A 22,261-nucleotide genomic window follows, 5' to 3' on the forward strand; every position below is an offset into this window, starting at 1 on the left:
GTGAGCCACCGCGCCCGGCCCTCTCTCCTCCTCTTTGAGAGAATTCCTACTCAGCCCTCGGATCTCAGTTTAGATGTGGCGTCACCCAAGAAGCCTTGCCTCGTCCCCCCAGCAGGGCTGCAAGTCCTTCCTCGGTCGGACTCACACGGCATCCTGCACTGCCTCCATCACAGCGCCCGCCGGCCCGTGCGGGAGACACAGCTGGGCCAGTTGCCTGCGCTGCTGAGAGGGGGCTGGTGAAGGACTAGGACGCTGTCCTCACTCACTCATTTGGCACAGTTTTACCAAATGCCTGCTTAGGTGCCAGGCGCTGTTCTCGGTGCTGGAGATAGAGCAGTAAACGGGACAAACTTATTTATTTATTTTTAAAAAAGGAAAAATGGGCCGGGCGCAGTGGCTCACGCCTGTAATCCCAGCACTTTGGGAGGCCAAGGCGGACGGATCACGAGGTCAGGAGATGGAGACCATCCTGGCTAACACGGTGAAACCCCGTCTCTACTAAAAATACAAAAAAAAAAAAAAAAAAAAAAAAATTAGCTGGGCGTTGCGGGGGACGCCTGTAGTGCCAGTTACTTGAGAGGCTGAGGCAGGAGAATCGCTTGAACCCTGGAGGTGGAGGTTGCAGTGAGCCGAGATGGCGCCATTGCACTCCAGCCTGAGTGACAGAGCGAGACTCCATCTCAAGAAAAAAAAGAAAAATGGCCAGGCGCGGTGGTTCCCCCCTGTAATCCCAGCACTTCAGGAGGCCGAGGTGGACAGATTACTTAAGTCCAGAAGTTCAAGACCAGCCTGGGCAACATGGCGAAACCCCATCTCTACAAAAAATACAAAAATTAACCAGGCATGGTGGCATGCGCCTGTAGTCACAGCTATTCGGGAGGCTGAGCTCAGTAGGAGGACAGCTTGAGTCCCAGAGGTGGAGGTTACGGGAGCCAAGATCGTGCCACTGCACTCCAGCCTGGGCAACAGAGCAAGACTCTGCGAAAAGAAAAGAAAAAAAAAAGAAAAGAAAAGGAGAAAAGGAAAGGCCAGGAGCGGTGGCTCATGCCTGTAATCCCAGCACGTTGGGAGGCCGAGGCTGGTGGATTGCCTCAGGTCAGGAGTTCGAGACCAGTCTGTCCAACATGGTGAAACTCCATCTGTAATAAAAATACAAAAAAAATAGCCATGCGTGGTGGCGAGCTCCTGTAATCCCAGCTACTGAGGAGGCTGAGGCAGGGGAATTGGTTGAACCGGGGAGATGGAGGTTGCAGTGAGCCAAGATCGCACCACTGCACTCCAGCCTGGGTGACAGAGTGAGACTCCATCTCAAAAAAAAGAAATAAAAGAAACAAAGAAAAAATAATGTATTTTGTCCAACTTCCCCTCTAGAATGAAGAGGGAATCAGATAAAATTAATAAAAGCAAATGTATCTTATATACAATTTCAACTTGCAATAAGTCCTTTCAAGAAATTAAGGCAGGGTGCGGAGGCTTATGCCTGTAATCCCAGCATTTTGGGAGGCCAAGGTGGGCAGATCACCTGAGGTCAGGAGTTCGGGACCAGCCTGGCCAACATGGCGAAACTCTGTCTCTACTAAAAATTCAAAAATTAGCCGGGCATGGTGGTGCATGCCTGTAAATCCCAGCAACTCAGGAAGCTGAGGCAGGAGAATTGCTTGAGCCCAGAACCCGGGAAGCTGAGATTGCAGTGAGCTGAGACTGCACCACTGCACTCCAGCCTCGGAGACAGAGGGAGACTCCATCTCAAAAATTAAAAAATAAATAAATAAATAAAACAGGGTTAGGGGATTTTTTTTAATGGATAATTATGGCAACAGCAGCTGCTATTTTATTTTATTTTTATTTTTAAATTTTTCCCAGCATACTATACCTCTGTGTGGCTGCTAATTTTGAGTGGGGTCAGATGAGGCCTCTCTGAGGAGGCGACATTTGTACAGAAACCTGAAGGAAGTGAGGAAAAGAGGAACAACAGAAGAATACAAGTGAAGCCCCCAGGGGCAAACCAGCATGGCATGTTTAAGGACCATCTAACTGGGTCTGACCGCACACCACATCCCTGCATACCTGGGTCTGACCGCACACTGCGTCCCTAAATAACTGGGTCTGACCGCACACTGCATCCCTGCATAACTGGGTCTGACCGCACACTACATCCCTGCATACCTGAGTCTGACCGCACACTGCGCCCCTGCGTACCTGGGTACCACACTGCGTACCTGGATCTGACCGCATACTGAAGTAGGGTGAGCTTCCAGGATGCGGCAAGCCTGGGACTGTGGCACCCATTCTGGGGTTCAAGAAGGAGGCTCCCCTAGGCCTGAGAACATGTTCTGAGCAAACAGGAGGCAGGAAGCCTTCTTCGCCAGCATGCCAGCCTACTCTGAGCCCAGACTGAGAGACCGCCAACATTTGCAGAAATACTTCCTGTTAACATTTACCTTGGCTGATGTTTATTAATCGGGTCTATTAATAGACTTTTTGTTTGGCCTTTCCTAAGGAATAACTTCTAGAAGAAGCATTCCTACCCAATTATGCCCTGCCTTGCACAATGCTTTGGGTTTGTAAATTGCTCTTCCATCCTTATCTCTTGATCCATTCATTTACTTATCCATAGCACACAATTATTGAGCAGGGAACAAGATAGACTCAACCCCTGTCCTTGTGGAGCATGTATCTTTTATGAGAGACAAGTGTGGAGGCCCCTGGTGGCTCATTTTCTTCCTGCCTTTGGTAGTTTACCAGAGCTAGCTCTGCTGGACCAGGCCAGTCTGCAGGGAATAGCTGACATCAGCTTTGGCGGATAGCAGTGTTCTTATGTGCAGAGGATTCTTCGAGACTCTTCCTGAGTCCTGGGCATGCAGCCCTGGGCCTTGGTGTATTAGTCAGGATCTCTGGAGAAACAGAACAAATAGGATACAGAGAGATATACATATAAGAGGGTATTTATTTATTTATTTAGAGACGGAGTCTCCCTCTTTCACCAGGCTGGAGTGCAGTGGCACAATCTTGGCTCACTGCAACCTCCAACTCCTGGGTTCAAGTGATTCGCCTGCCTCAGCCTCCCAAGTAGCTGGGACTACAGGCGCGTGCCACCATGCCCAGCTAATTTTTTTGTATTTTTAATAGAGACGGGGTTTCACCATGTTGGCCAGGATGGCCTCGATCTCTTGACCTCGTGATCTGCTCGCCTCGGCCTCCCAAGGTGCCGGGATTACAGGCGTGAGCCACCGCACCCGGCCCGTAAGAGGGTATTTATTATGGGAGTTGGCCCACACAATTATGGAGGCCAAGAAGTTCCATGACCTGCCATTTGCAAACTGAACAGCCAGGAAAGACTTGGTGTAATTCAGCCCAAATCTGAAGACCCAAAAATCAAGAGCTTCAGTGCTAGAGGGCAGGAGAAGATGGAGGCCCCAGCTCAAAAAGAGAGAGAGGGAGAATTTACCCCTCCTCCAGCATTTTATTCTATATTCTATATTATTACTCCATTCTTTCATTCTGTGAGAGACTGGATGGTGCCTACCCACATTGGTGTGAGTGGATCTTCTTTACTTAGTCTATGGATTCAAATGTGAATCTCTTCTAGAAACGTCTCACACATCCATAATGATAATGGGTTTATCTGGGCATCCCTTACCCCAATCAAGTTGATGCATAAAGTCAACCATCACACTTAACAAGCATACTCCTTAGTGTTGCTCACCCCCAGCCCTTGATATATTTCTTTCTTTCTTTCGAGATGGAGTGTTGCTGTGTTGCCTGGGCTGGAGTGCAGTGGTGTGATCTCAGCCCACTGCAACCTCCACCTCCCAGGTTCAAGCAATTCTCCTGCCTCAGCCTCCTGAGTAGCTGAAACTACAGGTGTGCGCCACCACGCCTGGCTAATTTTGGTATTTTTAGTAGAGACGGGGTTTTGTCATGTTGGTCAGGCTGGTCTCGAACTCCCAACCTCAGGTGATCCCCCCGCCTCGGCCTCCCAAAGTGTTGTGATTACAGGCGTGAGCCACCATGCCCGGCCCAGGAAGACTTCTTAGAGGAAGGAACACTACATCTTGCAGATGCAGAAGTGGACATGGAAAGAGGAGTGGTCCAGGCAGCGGGGAGAGCACATATGACCTAAAGACAAGATGGAAATGGCACTCTCAAGGCGCTCCATGACCCAAGAGAAAAGCAGGGTGGACCCACTTTAAGACGGAAAAACAGAACCTCTGTGAGGCCACTTTGAAGGGGTGGGTTGCCCCTCCACACCTGTGGGTGTTTCTCGTTAGGTGGAACGAGAGACTTGGAAAAGAAAGAGACACAGAGACAAAGTATAGAGAAAGAAAAAAGGGGGCCCAGGGGACCGGCGTTCAGCATATGGAGGATCCACCGGCCTCTGGGTTCCCTTAGTATTTATTGATCATTATCAGGTGTTTCTCAGAGAGGCGGATGTGGCAGGATCATAGGATAATAGTGGAGAGAGGGTCAGCAGGTAAACAGGTGAACAAAGGTCTCTGCATCATAAACAAGGTTAAGAATTAAGTGCTGCGCTTTAGATATGCATACACATAAACATCTCAATGCCTTCAAGAGCAGTATTGCTGCCCGCATGTCCCAACTCCAGCCCTAAGGCAGTTTTCCCTTATCTCAGTAGATGGAATATACAATCGGGTTTTACATGAGACATTCCATTGCCCAGGGACGAGCAGGAGACAGATGCCTTCCTCTTGTCTCAACTGCAAAGAGGCATTCCTTCCTCTTTTACTAATCCTCCTCAGCACAGACCCTTTACAGGTGTCGGGCTGGGGGACGGTCAGGTCTTTCCCTTCCCAGGAGGCCATATCTCAGACTATCACACGGGGAGAAACCTTGGACAATACCTGGCTTTCCTAGGCAGAGGTCCCTGCAGCCTTCTGCAGTGTTTGTGTCCCTGGGTACTTGAGATTAGGGAGTGGTGATGACTCTTAAGGAGCATGCTGCCTTCAAGCATTTGTTTAACAAAGTACACCCTGCACAGCCCTTAATCCATTTAACCTTGAGTTGACACAGCACTTGTTTCAGGGAGCACAGGGTTGGGGGTAGGGTTACAGATTAACAGCATCTCAAAGCAGAAGAATTTTTCTTAGTACAGAACAAAATGGAGTCTCTTATGTCTACTTCTTTCTACACAGACACAGTAACAATCTGATCTCTCTTTCTTTTCCCCTCACACACTTGACCCATCCAAAATAAGGTTACTGATATGCGGTGGACCCTAGATTTGAACCCCAGCTGTGACTGCACCCAGAGTCCTCCCGCCACGCCCACTCCCACCGTGGATAGCAGTTCTTGGTAACTCTTTCTCTTCTCGGGTTGGCCATTTCCATTCTCCACATTCCCACTCCATGCCTATGTGCACAGTTTCCACAGCTCTGCTTGGTGAAACACTAACTTTCCTTCTGGTTCCAGCACAAGTCCTGCCATGGGAAGGGATCTTGGGCTCCCATTTGGGCTAGGTTTGAGGTTAACGGTTGGTTTGTTGTTCGGAAATTAGGGGTTAGACTGTGGTCACAGGCACAGATCAGCTAAGGACGGAGGTCAGGACTGAAATTAAAAGTGAGTCATGGCCGGATGCAGTGGCTCACACCTGTAATACCAACACTTTGGGAGGCTGAGGCAGAAAGATCACTTGAGGCCAGGGGTTCAGGACCAGCCCTGGGCAACATGGTAAGACCCTGTCTCTACAAAATAAAAAATAAAATTAGCAGGGCATGGTGGCACATGCCTGTGGTCCCAGCTACTTGGAAGGATGAGGCAGGAGGATAGCTTGAGCCCAGGAGGCTGGAGCTGCAGCAAGCCAAGATCACACCACTACACTCCAGGCTGGGCGACAGAGTGAGACTCTGTCTCAAAAATAAAATAAAATAAAATAAACAAAATAGAAGGGAATCATGACAGAATTTCTGATCAGAGTCAAGGTTTAGTTAGGGGCCAGGATTAGAGTTTAGAGTATAGTAAGGGCCCAGCCTGGAACAGGGTTCAAAGAATTGTCTAAAGGACGAGGGCTCAGTTTTAGAGCAAGTTCAGGGCTCAGCCTGGAACCAGATTGAGGATCCATCCTGGAACCAGGATTAGGGCTCAGTCTGGGACTATGATCATGGCTAAGCATGGAGCTGGGGTCATGCTCACTCTAGGGTCAGCTTTGGGTCTCAGCTTAGAACTGAGTCAGGGTTCAGCTCAGGCTAGGGCTCAGAGATGTGAATCTGCATCTGAGAGTGGATTGAGGACCATCAGGGCTCAGGCATCCCTGGTCAGGGCCCCCATCTGCTCAGGCCTGGAGTGTGAGCTGTGCCCAGAGTGGGAGTGAGGCGGGAGAAGCCCAGTGAGGGCAAAGACACACCTCAACAGAGCCCCCACCCCTGCTGCAGCGCTGTGCTCCAGACCTCCTAACTCAGCCCCCTCCCTGACCCAAAACACATACACACACATACACACACACACACGCATGTACACACACACATGCACACATATGCACACACCTATAGGCACACACACATGTGCATGCACGCACACACACATGCACACGCACGTGGAAAGCAGAGATCTAGGTATGTGGCCCTGGGAAATGCTGTGGCCCTGATGGACGCTAGTGTCTGCAGGGACCAGTCTGCCCAGATCAGATGCGGCCACAGCACAATCAGCTCTCAGGCAGGCCCAGAGATGAGTGCAGGGACAGGGAGGGGCTCAGGCTGCAACTCTCTCCAGCCAGCCTATCATGAGAGCCCCTGGGCCACCCAATCTGAATACCAGTTCTTGGTCACGCTTTCTCTTCTTTGGATTGGCCATTCCCATTCTCCTATCATGAGAGCCCCTGGGCCGCCTGTCTTTAGAAGTCTGGGCCTCTACAAAAACCATCCACATTGCCTACAATTAGTCCCCTTGGACTGGCACTGCCCAGACCCCTGGAAAGATGATGGCCAGGTGTAGGGGAAACAGCCCTGGGCTTGGTGCTGGGCTCCTGGGTGCCACTGTCTTGCTTCCCTTCTCTGGGCCATCTGTAAAATGGGAATAAAACGACACTCTCAAGGAGGGTGGGTATTTGACAAATGAAGAAACTGACAATCAGAGAAAAAGGAAGAATCTGACCGAGGGTCACACAGCCCAGTGAGGGGCAGTGTGGGGACTAAAACCCAGGCCTGCTGACAGCAAAGGCCTTACTTCTCTTGCCAATCAGGCCTCCTTTGTCTCAGAGGCTGACCTGTTCATGCCCACCTCAGCCCCTCATACAGGCTCCCAAGAGTAGGCAGTAGAAAGGGAGAAGGGGTGGTTAGGGGCAGGACAGACTGCCCCTTCCTTGGGTCTGCTGGGATGTCGGAGCACAGGAGAGTCAAATAGGCCCAGAGGCCAGCTCCAGCTCTGGACCCAGGTTAAAACCCCAGCTTCCGCCGGGCGCAGTGGCTCACGCCTGTAATCCCAGCACTTTGGGAGGCCGAGGCGGGCGGATCACAAGGTCAGGAGATCGAGACCATCCTGGCTAACACGGTGAAACCCTGTCTCTACTAAAAATACAAAAAGTTAGCCAGGCATGGTGGCAGGCACCTGTAGTCCCAGCTACTCAGGAGGCCGAGGCAGGAGAATGACGTGAACCCAGGAGGTGGAGCTTGCAGTGAGCCGAGGTCGTGCCACTGCACTCCAGCCTGGGCGACAGAGTGAGACTCTGTCTCAAAAAAAAAAAAACAAAAAACAAAAACCCCAGCTTCCCCACACACCTGCTGCGTGCTCTCAGGTGAATCGCCTCACCTCTCTGAGCAAGATGTGAACCTCCATCTACAAAAGAGAGATAATCAGAGCTACTTCCTCTTTTGTGATTATTAAATAAGAAATGCATAAACAGAAATGATCTATAAATGTTGCTGTTGCCACTGTCGCCACCGCCAGCCTCAACTCTCACCACTCTGCCCTCAGTCTCACCACCCCACACCCGCCGGTCTTCCCATCTCCCCATGTGCCACACTGCTTCTTGCTTTGGGACCTTGGGACATGCCATTCTTTTGACCTGGTCTGACCTACAAAAGTCACTTCCTCAGAGCACCCCCAGATGAGATCAGAACATTCTCTGCCCTGCCCTTTGTAGCACTTGCCAGGACTGTAACATGAGGCTGGGGTTATAGGTGGAACAGGATAGCAGCAGGAACTTTTCCATTTGCCCCAGAATTGACAGCTGGGGTCCAGAGCCAGGGTAAAGAATTGCAGAACACCCCAAATCCTGAAGACAGGCCCCAACAAATAGGGCCAGATGCTCCCTCTAGGGCTTGCTGAGAAGGCAAGACTGGCCCTCCCATCCCTCTACTTCTAGATTTATGTGGGGGAAGGGATTCTTCAGCGATATGAAGCTTCAGCTTCATATGGAAGCTGTGGATTTTCTCTCCTCTTCCCCACCACCCAAGACCCCTCTCAACCAAGCCCAGTGGGAGAGGCACCAAGAAAATCACATGTTATTATGGAGGTAGGAAGGTCCCTGCTGAGAGGCAAGACTGGCATCTCCCTCCTGGGGACCTTTGCTGGTGTGGCCAACTTGTTTTGTCCCTGGGCCTGTCTGAGCAGGGGAAGAGAGTAGTGGAGAGAAATGGCAGGGTGGAAGGCGCTAGCAATAAGGCAGTCCACATGCCTGCCATTTGCTGAGGCCAGCAGAGAACACAGAAAAAAGAACTGAACTTGTACCATCTTTTGGGACCCAACCAAGAACACACCCACCACACAAGGGGCCCCAGCAACAGGAACCATGGGGCGGACTGCTGCAGGCAAGAGCAGGGGGTTGGGGGGCATTGGAAGAGGTTATCTAGGAGCCAGATAACCACATCAGGTGACTGTGGAGGCTGAGGCCCCTACAGGACCTCCAAAGAGCACACACATGTTCCCACAGAGCCAGCGTTCAGACACCTGCCACGCGGAGGACCTTGGCAGCTGACAGGCTCAACCCACAGACAGGAGCACGGTCTGGGTGGATGAAGAAGGAGATATTGCCTGTCGAGCCCCTGTTCTCTCAGCCCCTGTGCTGGAGAAGCCAGATGTTAAAAATAGAGAGGGAGACACGAAGCACTGGCATGTGCTACAACGTGATGAACCTTGAAAACATCCCACAGAGCGAGAGAAGCCAGACAAAAGACCACACATGTCATAGGAATCCATTTATATGAAATGTCCAGAACAGGCAAATTCACAGAGACAGAAAGCAGATTAGTGGTTGCCTAAGGCTCGGGGGTTGGGAATGCAGAGACATGGTGGAGGATGGCATAGGGGTTTCTAATGGATAGGGATGGGAAACTACAAAAGGTGTAACATACATATAATGGGCATACCAGAAAGAGATGACAAAGAGAAAGGAATGGCAGCAATATTTGAAACAATGATAACAGAAGTTTTCCAAATTTATGTCAAGCACCAAACTACAGATCCGGGAAGCTCAGAGAATACCAAGCAGGATAAATACAACAACAATAACAAATCTACACCTAGCATATTATTTGCAAACAACAGAATATCAAAGATTTTTTTTAATCCCAAAAAACCTGGGCACAGTGGCTCACGACTATAATCCCAGCACTTTGGGAGGCTGAAGTGGGCAGATAACTTGAGGTCAGAAGTTCGAGACCAGCCTGGCCAACATGGCGAAACCCCATCTCTACTAAAAAAGTATAAAAAATTAGCCAGGCATGGTGGCAGGTTCCTGTAATCCCAGCTATTTGGGAGGCTGAGGCACGAGAATCACTTGAACCTGGGAGGTGGAGGTTGCAGTGAGCTGAGATGGCTCCACTGCACTCCAGCCTGGGCAACAGAGTGAGACTCTACCAAAAAAAAAAAAAAAAAAAAAATCCCCAAAAAAGCCAAAGGAAAAAAAACACCTCACCTACAGAGGAGCAAAGATAATTATATCCAACTTCTCAGAAACCATGCAAACAAAAAGAGAGTGGAATGGAATTTTTTTTTTTTTTTTGAGATAGTCTCACTCTGTCCCCCAAGCTGGAGTGCAGTGGCATGATCTCGGCTCACCGTAAGCTCTGCCTCCCAAGTTCAAGTGATTCTCCTGCCTCAGCATCCCAAGTAGCTGGGACTACAGGCCTGCGTCACCACGCCTAGCTAATTTTAGTATTTTTAGTAGAGACGGGGTTTCACCATGTTGCCCAGGCTGGTCTTGAACTTCTAACCTCAGGTAATCCGCCCACCTCGGCCTCCCAAAGTGCTGGGATTACAGATGTGAGCCACCGTGCCCGGCTCATTGTATACTTTAAATGAGTTGTATGATATGTGAATTATATCACAATAAAGCTGTTATTTTTAAAAGGATCGGGATTCAAGTCTAAGGTGATGAAAAAGTTCTGGAGATAGACAGTGGGGAAGGCTGTACAACGTCAGTGTATGTAATGTCATTGAACTGTACACTTTAAAAGGTCAAAATGGTAATTTTTTTTTTTTTTGAGATGGCGTCTCGCTCTGTCGCCAGGCTGGAGTGCAGTGGCATGATCTCGGATCACTGCAACCTCCACCTCCCAGGTTCAAGCGATTCTCCTGCCTCAGCCTCCCGAGTAGGTGGGACTACAGGTGCACGCCACCATGCCCAGCTAAGTTTTGTATTTTTAGTAGAGACGGGGTTTCACCATGTTCGCCAGGATGGTCTTGATCTCCATATCTAGTGATCTGCCTGCCTTGGCCTCCCAAAGTGCTGGGATTATAGGCGTAAGCCACCATGCCCAGACCATTCTACCATAATTTTTTGAAATAAATTTTAAAATAGAGCGGGGGAAGTATCTTAGAACCAGATAATGCATCCCCAAATATTGGAGTCAGTGGGCCAAGGACGTACCAACTCAGTCAATGTCTGATGAAAGAATGAAGAGCTTCCCTTATTTGAGAGACAAGAAAACTGAGGCCCAAGGGGAAGCCATGGCACTGCCCAGGGCTGCACAACAGGGCCAAGGCAGAGATCAGGACCAGAACCCAGATAAGTTCCACCCCTGGGAAGCCCAGGCCTGCGCTGGGCGGGGCTGGATTTCACCAAGCCCCTCCCCCAGCTGTGCACATCTGTCCATCTCAGCGGGATGAGGCCGTTGCCCAGGAAGCTGGCCAAGGACTCAAACATCCAGGACGGAACAACAGAGGCGCTTCCAAGGGGCGGTATTGGCAGCCTCATGCTTGAACCTGAGCCCTACGGGGCTGCCCACTCCTGCCTGGCTCTGGGGGCTGTATTCCTAAGGCCACACTTTGTCTCCTTACCCCAAATCCTCCTACCTCACAGCAGGAGTACCGGGATGCTGTCCAGGTCAGCTACTGCCTGGGGGAGGCACTCAGCAGGTCCCTGCCCCTCCCAGGGTCTCCATTTCCCCTTCAGCATAGTCAGGTTTCATCCAGCTCTGCCGGTCCCACTCCTCAAATCTGCGCAGCCTTTGCTGACACTGCTGTCTTGGAACACTTAGCCCTTCAGGTGCGCTAGTTGGAGGGAAGAGACGCCCTGCTGTTAGAAGCCTCAGCCCGAGGTGGGAGACAGGGCCCTGCACACAGGAGCTCCCGATGTGTCAGAGGAGCGAGAATTCTGCCCTTCGGAGCCTCCAGCCTGAAGACGGAAACGGACCACCCCGGATTCAGGAACTCCTAGTCTGATGGGGGAGACCTGAGCCATCACAGGAGTCTCCTGTGTCAGTGCTTGGGCCCTGTTTGGTATCTCTCTTTTTCAGAAACCCTCTCCTCTCCCTGGCTCAAGAGGCCAGGGGCCCATACCTACCTCTCTGCTTCTCAGAATTCAGCTGCCCTCCTAGTTTACTCAGCAGTGCCCCCACCCCAGGCTGCTGGCTACAGCAAGCATCACGACAGAATGCCCATGTGCTGAGGCCCGGCAGAGAACACATGTTCCTCACACCCCATTTGCTTTTGGTGAGAAGCTCTCCAGCCCAGCATGGCACCCTCTTGGTCCAGGACCGGCCCCCAAGCAGGCCAATGGCAGTAACATCTAGAATTAGGAAGTACTCAGTCTAGACAGGCTCTTCCTGCTTTTGCTAAGGCCAACAGACTAAGGCTGGCCTAAATTTAGGGAAACTCCTCCAGAGCCTGGTTCTGAGCCTTCCAGGATTCATGGTGTTCTGCCGGGTTCTCACAGTACCCCAAAGCCTGGGGTTACTACTGATGAAGAAACTCAGAGCCTGGTCCCCATCTATAAAATGGGGTTGATAAAAGCAACACCTCTTGAAAGATAATTGTGGGCCAGGTGCAGTGGCTCACACCTGTAATCCAGCACTTTGGAAGGGCAAGGCAGGAGGACTCCTTGAGACCGAGAGTTCGAGACCAGCCCGGGCAACGTAGTGAGACTCCATCTCTACAAAAAAAATTAAAAAGTTAGCCAGGTATGGTGGCTCACACTTGTGGTCCCAGCTACTTGGGAGGCTGAGGAGGGAGGATCACCTGATCCCAGAAACATCAAGGCTGCAATGTGCTGTGATTGTGCCACCGCACTCCAGCCTGGGCAATGTGAGACCCTGTCTCAAAAATAATAATAATTGTGAAGATTAAATTGAGATAATGAAGCCAAAATGTTAGCACCGTGTCTAGCCAAGGTGAATAATTTCTAGCTTTTGGTTTTGTTTTGTTTTTTTTTCACTCAGCATTCAAACCCCCTTTTTAATTTAATTTTTTTGTTTTAGAGACATTCTTTACCCAGGCTGGAGTGCAGTGGTGCTCCTTAGCCTCCCAGAGTGCTGGGATTACAGGCAGGAGCCACTGTGCCCGGCCTTGAGCCTAGTGAACCTTACAGGAGACAGCTCTGTCTTCCCGTGCAGAAGCTGATGTTCACCCTAGTCAGCTAGGAGCAGGCATGACACCGACTCCATCCACCAGGAGCCTACCCTGAATCTGCGGAGAACAGACAGAACAGACAGAAGCAGACATCTTCTGTAGGGGCACCCTGCCTGTGTCCTGACTGCCAGCCTCCCTCGACAGCTGTTCTCTCTCTGAGCCCACTTCTCCAGCCGATTGCCTGAGCTCCTTGGTGTCTTTCCAATAAGTTCCTTTCTGCTTAAATTAGCGAGGGTCAGTTTCCATTGTTTTCAACTCAGAAACCTGGCGGGTTTGGAAATTGGTTGGAGGGGGTGGGTTTCGAGCTCCATACCCTCGGGGAAATGATGATCTGGTCTAGTCAGAGCTGAAGGAAGGGAAAATCCAGTTAGCGTTCAGGGATGAGAATCTAGCAGCTGTGGTATGTAGTGGTGAAACAGCTAATTAAGTTATATTAATTAATTAAATTATGGCCTGTGGCCATCTGGGAAAAAAGCGCCATTGAAGGCAGAGCTTCGAGGGTCTGAGTCGACACTGCTATTGAACACATGAATGGCACGAAGATTTCAGAGATGGGGTAGCTGCTTCTGTGGCACTGGGCAATTCAAGGAAAAAGAATAACAAGCTTAAATCCCTACATTCTTGGCTCAAGGCATAGACTGGAGCCTAGGAACTTTCTATAACTGTGCTGAAAACAATTCTCTTATCTTTGATGGCAGCAGGATTAAGTCTGTGAAAAACCAAATGTAAAATCTGACCCTTAGCATCACCACGTGACAGAGGAGCTCACGGCCACATGAAGAGGAGCTCACGTCCTCTTCCTCTGCCTGCTGCATAAATCCTATCAGTTCCTCTGGGCTGCTCCTGGGTTTTCTTCTCTTCTTGCCCTGCAGCCCTGCAGGGTGTGGGACGCATTTGGCCCCAAGTAACAGAAAGCTGCGCACGTGGAGGCGGATCCTGGTGCAGATCTGTGTGCAGGTGCTTTTCACTCCCAGCTCTGCTGTTCTCAGGGCTGGCCTCACCGACTGGGGTGCTGGAGCTGGGTCTTTCTGCCTTGCAAGAACAGACTGTGTGCATCTTAACTCCAGGTTAAGTGATGTCATGTTGGTAGCCTGACATTGGCCATGGTGGCCATATTTACACTAGGAAATCGACAAGCGCTACAAGTCAAGGCTTTAAACAACACATGGAGAGGTGGCATACTGCATACTGTTAGCTTCATCCCAGATCTGGTCCTCTGAAGGGGTGGCATGGGTCACGTAAGACAAAGTAACAAATTTAAGAAGCCATGTTTCCCATTTCTGCATGCCAGCATAATTTCACAAGCCCCTGATTCTGTGACAACGTACAGCTCTCCAGAAAGATGCTTTAAAGACAAAACCCTCACGTCTCTCGCCTGAGTCACTACATTCTTTAAAAGATAAATGGCCCCACACCAGGCACAGTGGCTCACACCTGTAATCCCAGCACTTTGGGAGGCCAAGGTGGATGGATTGATTGAGTCTCAGGAGTCTGAGACCAGCCTGGGCAACATGGTGAAACCTCATCTCTACAAAAAATATATAAATTAGCCAGGTGCAGTGGCATGTGTGACCGTAGTCCCAGCTATTCAACAGGCTGAGGTGGAAGGGTCGCTTGGGCCGGGGAGGTTGAGGCTGCAGTGAGCCATGATCACACCACTGCACTGCACTCCAGCCTGGGCGACAGAGTGAGACCTTGTCTTAAGAAAAAAAAAAAAAAAAGACAAACGATCCTAGTCCTTGCCTTTTCCTACACATAAGGTAATGATGTCTAACGGGGTTAGTGATGATGCCTCTGTAATCTATCACCAGATGGACTCCTGCACCCAAATTTCAATGTGATTTTGCACTACTGAACCTCCACCAGCTGCATATCAGCAGTGGGCTCAAATGCTGTGCCGGAGTTGTCTAACAAACCCTCTCTGGAGGGCTGCTTGCGGGCCATAGGCCTCTGTCTATAGTCATCAGCAAGACTTCTGTATAAAACTAATTTTAATGCTTTAAAAGCTTGATTTTTGTCTTTAGTCAACGGTCACCCGCTTCTTTGTGTGCTGAGGAGAGAGAGACAGAGAGAGAGAGGAAATAACTCTCCCAGTGTTCCCTGAAGAGCCAGAGCCCTGTTGGGGTGAGATCTCTGAACAAAACTGTCTTTTTCAGGGAATGAGGAAAGAGCAGATGGAGGTGGGGGGCTCACCCACACCTGCCGCTTCACTGATGACAGAGCTACGTCCCCAGCCCAGATGCCCCCTGAGCTCCCGACCTGTGTAACTGATGACCTGCTGGAGACCTCCACTGCGACAATCCTAACAACAGTCCCAATAGCTGGTGCACACGCACTGACGCGGGCCAGGCACTGTTCCAAGTGCTCTCTGCAGCTCCTCTCATCCACACAAGAGCCCCACTATCACCCCCATTTACAGATGGGGAAGATGAGGCTCCGAGGGTGGCATAACCTGCCCAGGTCACTTGCCAGAGCCAACTCACGGTGATGCCGGGACCTGAGCCAGCCACCCGGCGCCAGGCCTCTGCTATGCACCCTGTCTTGTCCCCGCCAGATGCCTCAAATGCTCCGCCTTCCCTCACACCTGCTTGGAGCCCTTCCCCTCCTCGTCTAACTTCAACACAGTGAGGTCTCACCGCAGGCCTCCCTGCTGTAGAAAGCCTTCCTAACCGCACACCAGGCTCGATGCGCATCTCTGGCTGGCATGTGACTCTGCCTCCTGCACTGGGCGTGGCAACTGTCTGGCTCCTCGTCTGTTCCCTGCATGAACCTCGAGTTCCTTGAGGGCAGGAAACCAGCCCAGGACCTGCCCACAGGGCCACCTGGTAAGGAACAGGTCAGGGAAAGCCCAGCCGAGGTCCTGGTGGTCCTGGCACGTCCCCTCTGCCTAGCCATCCAGGCTCGCATCCTGGCAGCCCCTCCCCCACTCCACCTCCCAGCTGGGTCTGCTCCTCACGCTCAGCAAGGCTCTCCTCAGCTCCGTTCATCAGCCTCCTTCCTGCTCTACTCTTTTATTAAGATTCTAATTAAATAATTCTAATTAAATGTAATGAGCTGATTCCACAAATTTATTGCAATAAAGCAGCGTTCAGGACATGCTTCCTCCCTATCTTTCTCAGGAGATGGATGCGGGGATGGCACAGGGTCTCTGCTGCCTGGGGTGACTAAGTGGGGCTAGGACCGACTGCCACGCTCACAGGAACATCACCATGGAGAGCCGCCCCAGGCTCCCTGCACCGGGCAGAAGCTCCTCTGCTCTTAGAGACAGCAGGTGCAGGCCTGAACCACACCGCTGGCTCCTCCTTGGGTCTGTGTCTCAGGCCACTCCTAGTGCCTCTGCCTGATGGCACCATGCTGCCACCTCCACATCAGGAGGGGCAGCCTCCTTCTGTGTGACCTTAGCCAAGTCCCACCCCAAATCTGGGCCCCATCTCAGTTTCCACTGAAGGGCAGGCCGGACGGGGTGGGAGAGAGCCTCTGTGAAAGATAAAGTGGATGGTGTGTTGGGTTAGGATTGGCCTTGAATCTTGGCCCCGTTCCTTCCTGGCTGTGTGGCCTGTGGCAAGTTGCTTCATCTCTCTGAGCCTCAGTAGTAACAGCCACCACTGGCCGGGCACCCGAAGCCAGGCGCTCTGCTTTCCTTTCACTGTCTCATACTGCTACTTTTGTTTTTATTTTGTTTTATTTTGTTTTTTGTTTTTTTGAGATGGAGCTTCACTGTTGTTGACCAGGCTGGAGCGCAGTGGCACGGTCTCGGCTCACTGCAACCTCCGCCTTCTGGTTTCAAGTGATTCTCCTGCCTCAGCCTCCCCAGTAGCTGTGATTACAGGCATGTGCCACCACACCTGGCTTATTTTGTATTTTTAGTAGAGATGGGGTTTCTCCATGTTGGTTAGGCTGGTCTTGAACTCCCGACCTCAAGCGATCCACCTGCTTTCACCTCCCAAAGTGCTGGAATTACAGGCGTGAGCCACCACGTCTGGCCTACTTTTGTTTTTTTTGAGGAGTCTCACTCTGTTGCCCAGGCTGGAGTGCAGTGGCACAATCTTGGCTCACTGCAACCTCTGCCTCCCGAATTCAAGTGATCTTCCTGCTTCGGCCTCCCGAGTAGCTGGGATTACAGGCACATGCCACCATGCCCGGCTAATTTTTTTTTTTTTTTTTTTTTTAAATAGAGATGGGGTTTCACCATGTTGGCCAGACTGGTCTCAAACTCCTGACCTCAACTGATCTGCTCACCTTGGCCTCCCAAAGTGCTGGGATTACAGGCGTGAGCCACCACACCCAGCCTCATGCTGCTGCTTTTGAAGTCAGACTGCCTGGTTCAAATCCTGGCTCTACTAGTTCCCAGCTGAGTGACCATGGGCAAGTCATGCCACCTCTCTGGGCCTCAGTTTCCTCTTCTGCAAAATGGGGCCCGTACCCATTCCAGAGAGTTATTGCGAGAAGCCCATGGGGTCGTTCGTGTAAAGCTCTTAGCCCAGGGCTGGGCACATACTCAGTGCTCATTTAATCTCCACAGTAGGCCCAAGACGCTGGTCCCGCCTCTACAGATAAGGAAACGGAGCAGCCATTTGACTAAGGTTTTTGAACTAGGAAATGACAAAGTGAGATTTTTGTTTGTTTGTTTGTTTTTGTAAGACAGGGTCTCATTCTGTGGCCAAGGCGGGAGTACAGTGGTGCAATCACAGCTCACTACAGCCTTGACTTTCCAGGCTCAAGTGATCTTCCCACCTCAGTCTCCTGAGTAGCTGGGACTACAGATGCATGCCACCATGCGCAGCTGGTTTTTTTTTTTTTTTTTTTAGTAGAGACAAGGTTTCTCCAGGTTGCTCATGCTGGTCTCAAATTTCCGGACTCTAGTGATTCACCTGCCTCAGCCTTCCAAAGTGCTTGGATTACAGGCATGAGCCCCTATGCCTGGGCAAAAGTGGGATTTGAACCCAGGTCCTTCTGACTTCTACCTCCATGCTCTTTCCACAGTGCTGGAGTCCTGGCTTTCCCAGGAGGCCCCCAAGTTTAGAGATCTGACTCTTCCTTGGGGCTGGCAAGGCCCAAACATCATACAGTCTTCCCACCCAGGTAGTGAGAGCCCTGGTCCAGCCTTGCGGCCCAAAGAAATGGTCTCTGATTTAAAGCACTGCATTTGGGGACCGGGACGGTGAGTCGTCCCTACCTCAGCTGTCAGAGACCCTTGGGGAGGAGACCCTGAACCCAAGTACCCAAGAAGCACAGGCCAGTCCTACTGGGTCGTGGGTGCTGTCTGTTTCCATTCGTTCCAAGAACTACAGCTGAGCTGTGGAATGTCAAGTGAGCATGAAACACACAATGACAGGCCAAAGTCAAAGACACCCCTCACTGCTGCCCACTACGGACAAGCAGGAACCCACGGACGCACAAGGAAACACACAGGCCTCTCACCCTTGACTCATGTACAGACCTTCAGGTCTACACGCTCCTGGCACATACAGGCCCACGGAGCCAACACAGGCTCACTCATGCACACCCAGAGAAATGATATAGCATGCCCAGAACACCCGCTGCATCAGCCTCTTGCTCGGCTGGCAGGGACCAAGAGACACCAGCCCTCCACATCACACGGGGATACACCAATCTCTGACTCAGGCTACTGCCAAAGGCCCACAGACACCCACAGGGCTCCCGACACACAGATTTGGGACCACCACCAAACCCAGGCAGCTGGCCATGCACACATCCTTTTCTTCAACAAATCTGGAAGCCCCCGCTCGGACAACAGAGCAGGAGGACATGGCGTTGCCTTTTCAACCTTCCATCTGCCCGCTTGCAAGCCCGGAGGTTGCTCTCTCTTGGGCTTGACCCTGGATGACAGCCTCAGTATCCTAGAGCCTCAGTCTCTGCATTGCCCCTGGCTGTGCAGCCTTTGTGTCCTCGAGACCCCACACTGAGCCCTGCACAGCAGGTCTGAGCCTTGCCACCGCCCTGTGGTCCAGGCCTGCACCTGCTCTGAGCCCATTTCCCAGTCCACCTCCTTCCTCCCTCCTCTCCAGCCTCAGACTTCCTCCTGCCCTTGGCACATTCCAAACTGCAATCCTGGGGCTTTGCACTTGCTCTTTGCCCTCTCAGGTGCCCTTTCTCTGGGGCCTCCCTACCTCCTCCAGCACTCTGTCCAACTCCGACCACCCCAGGTGCAGCAGCGCTGCTGGCCAGGCCACTCCCCATCCCCTCCCCAGCCCTTTTTCCTTTGGAGTGCTTACACCACACCTATTTTTACGTATTTACAAATATTTATACATATTTGGGGGAGTGTCAGCTCCATGAGGATGGGGATTTCTGCTGTTTTGTTTGCTGCCATGTTCCAGACGCCTGGCATGCATCCTGGCATGTGGTGGGCACTCAATCGCTGGGCATTGGATGAATGAGCCTGGCTCAGGGAGAGGCAGGAGCAGGCCCCGCCTGTGTGAAATAGCCCTGGGGTGCTGTCCTAGCTTTTCACATCTCGATCAGGTCAGTTCATGGCCTCACGTGGCTGTCCTAAGGATTACATAACGTGTGCAAAGCCTCGGCATAGCTCCCGACATAGGTGTGGCAGCCAGGTTTTCTCCGGGCTAACCTCCGTCAGCTCCTTTTACCCTCCCTGCCCCCCAACAGTGTTGGGGTGGTGGGGTGCCAGGGGGTCTGCTGCATCTCAGCACCATTTCCCTTCCCTTCCCTGTGCCCTCCTGAGCCGCAAGGGCTGATGCCTGCAAACCACCTCTTCCCAACTTCCCTTACCAGCAGCTTCCGGCCAGCTAAGCCCCAGGATGCAGCCACCGGGACCTACAGGAGCAGCAGCCGCCAGATCCCTGAGCCACTGCAGGGACCACCTGCACCCTCGCCCTGCCAGGGCTTTTGTGATCTGGTGCTCTTCACTAAATCCCTTCCTACTGGAAACAGCTAGACTGCAACGCTTTCCTCACTAGACAGTAGAGTTTGTTGAGTTTTTCCTGAGGGCATAATGTGGTGGTCTCAACGTGGTGGGGCCTGAGTGTGCACCTGGGTGCATCAGGGGAGCTGGTAGGACACAACTTGTCTCCTGCCCACCTTGGCTACCCTGGGTGGGCCTTACCCCTGGGGAGAAACTGGTCTTCCCCACCCCCATCTGACCTCCCCCCGCCCCGCAAAGCAGCCCGTTTGGACTGCACCTTTATCCTATTTAACAGGTGAGGAGACTGAGATACAGGCTACTAAGTTGTTTCTGCGGCTAGAAATCGGCCGTCTGGGATTGAAAGCCAGTCCTGACTGCTGTGGCCCCAGAGGCTGCAGTCGGAACTGCAGCTCCATGTCCCCTCTTCTAGGTGTCTGGCCAGCAGCCTGAGCTGCAGATGAGACTTCAGCATCCTTGAGGGGGACAGTGGAGAGACAGATGATGAGCTGGTGCTCATCACATGCTCAAGAATCCACCAAGGTCCTTTCTCCAGCCTCTTCTTACCAACATCACATCCAGTTCCCCGCAAGCACATAGCCCCTTTCTAGCAAGAGTGGGAGGGACTTCTCTCTCTTTTACTCCAGGTGGATGGAGGACTGGGCATGGAGTCGGTGGAAAATACAGCTCAGATCCCAGCTCTCTTAACTGCCTGTGAGTCCCGGGCAAGTCCTCTGCACTCTGCAGGTCTCAACTCCCCATTATAAGCTCAGTGGGTGGGCTGGGGAACCATCAGGGGCTCTCCCAGCAGTAACATTCTAGAATCTCACTTTGAAGACAGCATGAAAACCAAGATCTTGGTTGGGGCAGAGGGTGGACCACACAACGTTTTACCAAACCAGGCCGGGCATGCCATGCCATCGGCTGTGTGTGACGGAGATCCAGAGTGCCTAAGCCCAGTGCACCCAGCGCACACGGGGGAGCTGTCACAGGAAGGGTCTTAGCCGGCAAAGTGGACTCCCAGGCTGCAGGGACTCCAGCGCTGCCTGCTGAGCTAGGGCTGCCCTTTCTCACAGCTCTCATGGGAGCCAGGCTGTACTCCCCTCCTGATGAACTGACTCACTGATGGCTGCTCTGTGCCAGGTGCTAGGCTGGGCACTGAGGCCGTGGGGCAAATCAGACAGGCATGTCCTCAGGGAGCTCCCAGGCTAGCACATGCAGTCGCCAACCATTCTACCCTTCCTTTGATGCCCAGCAGGAATATGCCCCTCTTCTAGGAGCCTGCCCTGGCTTCCCCAGCTGCCATACCTCAGCTCTGACTTCCAATGTCCCGCTGGCCTAGTGCAAGCCCAGCTCATGCCCGGGGACTTTCCAGGGCACCATGAACTATAACCCCTGGACTGCGAGGGGGTCAAGGGCAGCTGTGCCTCAGTCACCCTGAGACAGGCCGTGCTGGGGCTCAGCAGGTGCAGTCAGAATTGCTGTCTGGCAACAAGCATTCATGACACAGCCCACATCTGTCCTGGCCACAAACGCACCATCTGATCCAGTACCTCTGTGCTGGACACTTGGTTAAGGTTACTCTGGGCTGGGTTCAGAAGTTCCTAAGCAAGCAAGGTCATCCTGATTTGCCAATGTCCCAAGTGACCTGCAGAGGCAGGGCCACCCAGCACAGTGGGGAACACACTGGCTCTGAGTCCCAGGCCTGCCTCCTAATAGCTGTGTGAGGCTGGCTGATCATGTAACCTCCACAGGCCTTGGTATCATCATCTCTAAAATGGGCTAACAATACCTGCAAGCACAGGCGCCGTGCAGCAGCTTAAACTAGCTGGTACGTGTGGATGCTGCTGGTGTTCAAGATGTGCACTCCTTCCTGCCCTTCCGAGCCTGGCATTCACCTCCCAGAGGAAGCCTTCCTTCTCTGAGGGGCACCAACGCTCACTGTGGGCCCCACTGGCAGGCTGAGCAGTGCCACTGGGGACAAAGCAGGGTCTCAATGCAATGAGACATACCCCTGCGGAGTTCTAAACTAGGCATGTCCAGAGAAGTGGCCCCAAAGGGCAGCCACTGGGGAAGAGGTGGGATCTGCTCTGGTGTCTAGCTAGGAAGTCAGCCTCTGCCTGTGGGGACACCCACTGGCCAGCAGCTTCCAGTGTCTTCCATGGTAGCTGGGGCTGCTGGCGAGGCAGAGCAGGGCACGCCAGGTCAGTTGGGGTTTGCCTTGATCTGCACGGAGAGGCACTGTGCAGTGGAAATCCGGAGCGCTGGGGTCAGAGAGCAGGGTTCAAATCCCAGATCCCCGAGTGGATGTGAGACTTTGGTCAACTTGTTGATCCTCCTTCACCCTCAGCTGCCTCATCAGGAAAACGGGACTAGGACCACCTACCTGGTAGCATGTGAGGTTGCAAGGACTAGTATCACCAGTGTTAGGTGCAAAAGACCTAACAGGCCCAAGGGTTACTTTATTTTTATTTTTATTTTGAGAAGGAGTCTCATTCTGTCGCCCAGGCTGGAGTGTAGTGGCGCGATCTTGGCTCACTGCAAGCTCCACCTCCCGGGTTCACGCCATTCTCCTGC

This window comes from Gorilla gorilla, chromosome 1, assembly GCF_029281585.2.
Source record: "Gorilla gorilla gorilla isolate KB3781 chromosome 1, NHGRI_mGorGor1-v2.1_pri, whole genome shotgun sequence".
Classification (NCBI taxonomy): domain Eukaryota; kingdom Metazoa; phylum Chordata; class Mammalia; order Primates; family Hominidae; genus Gorilla; species Gorilla gorilla.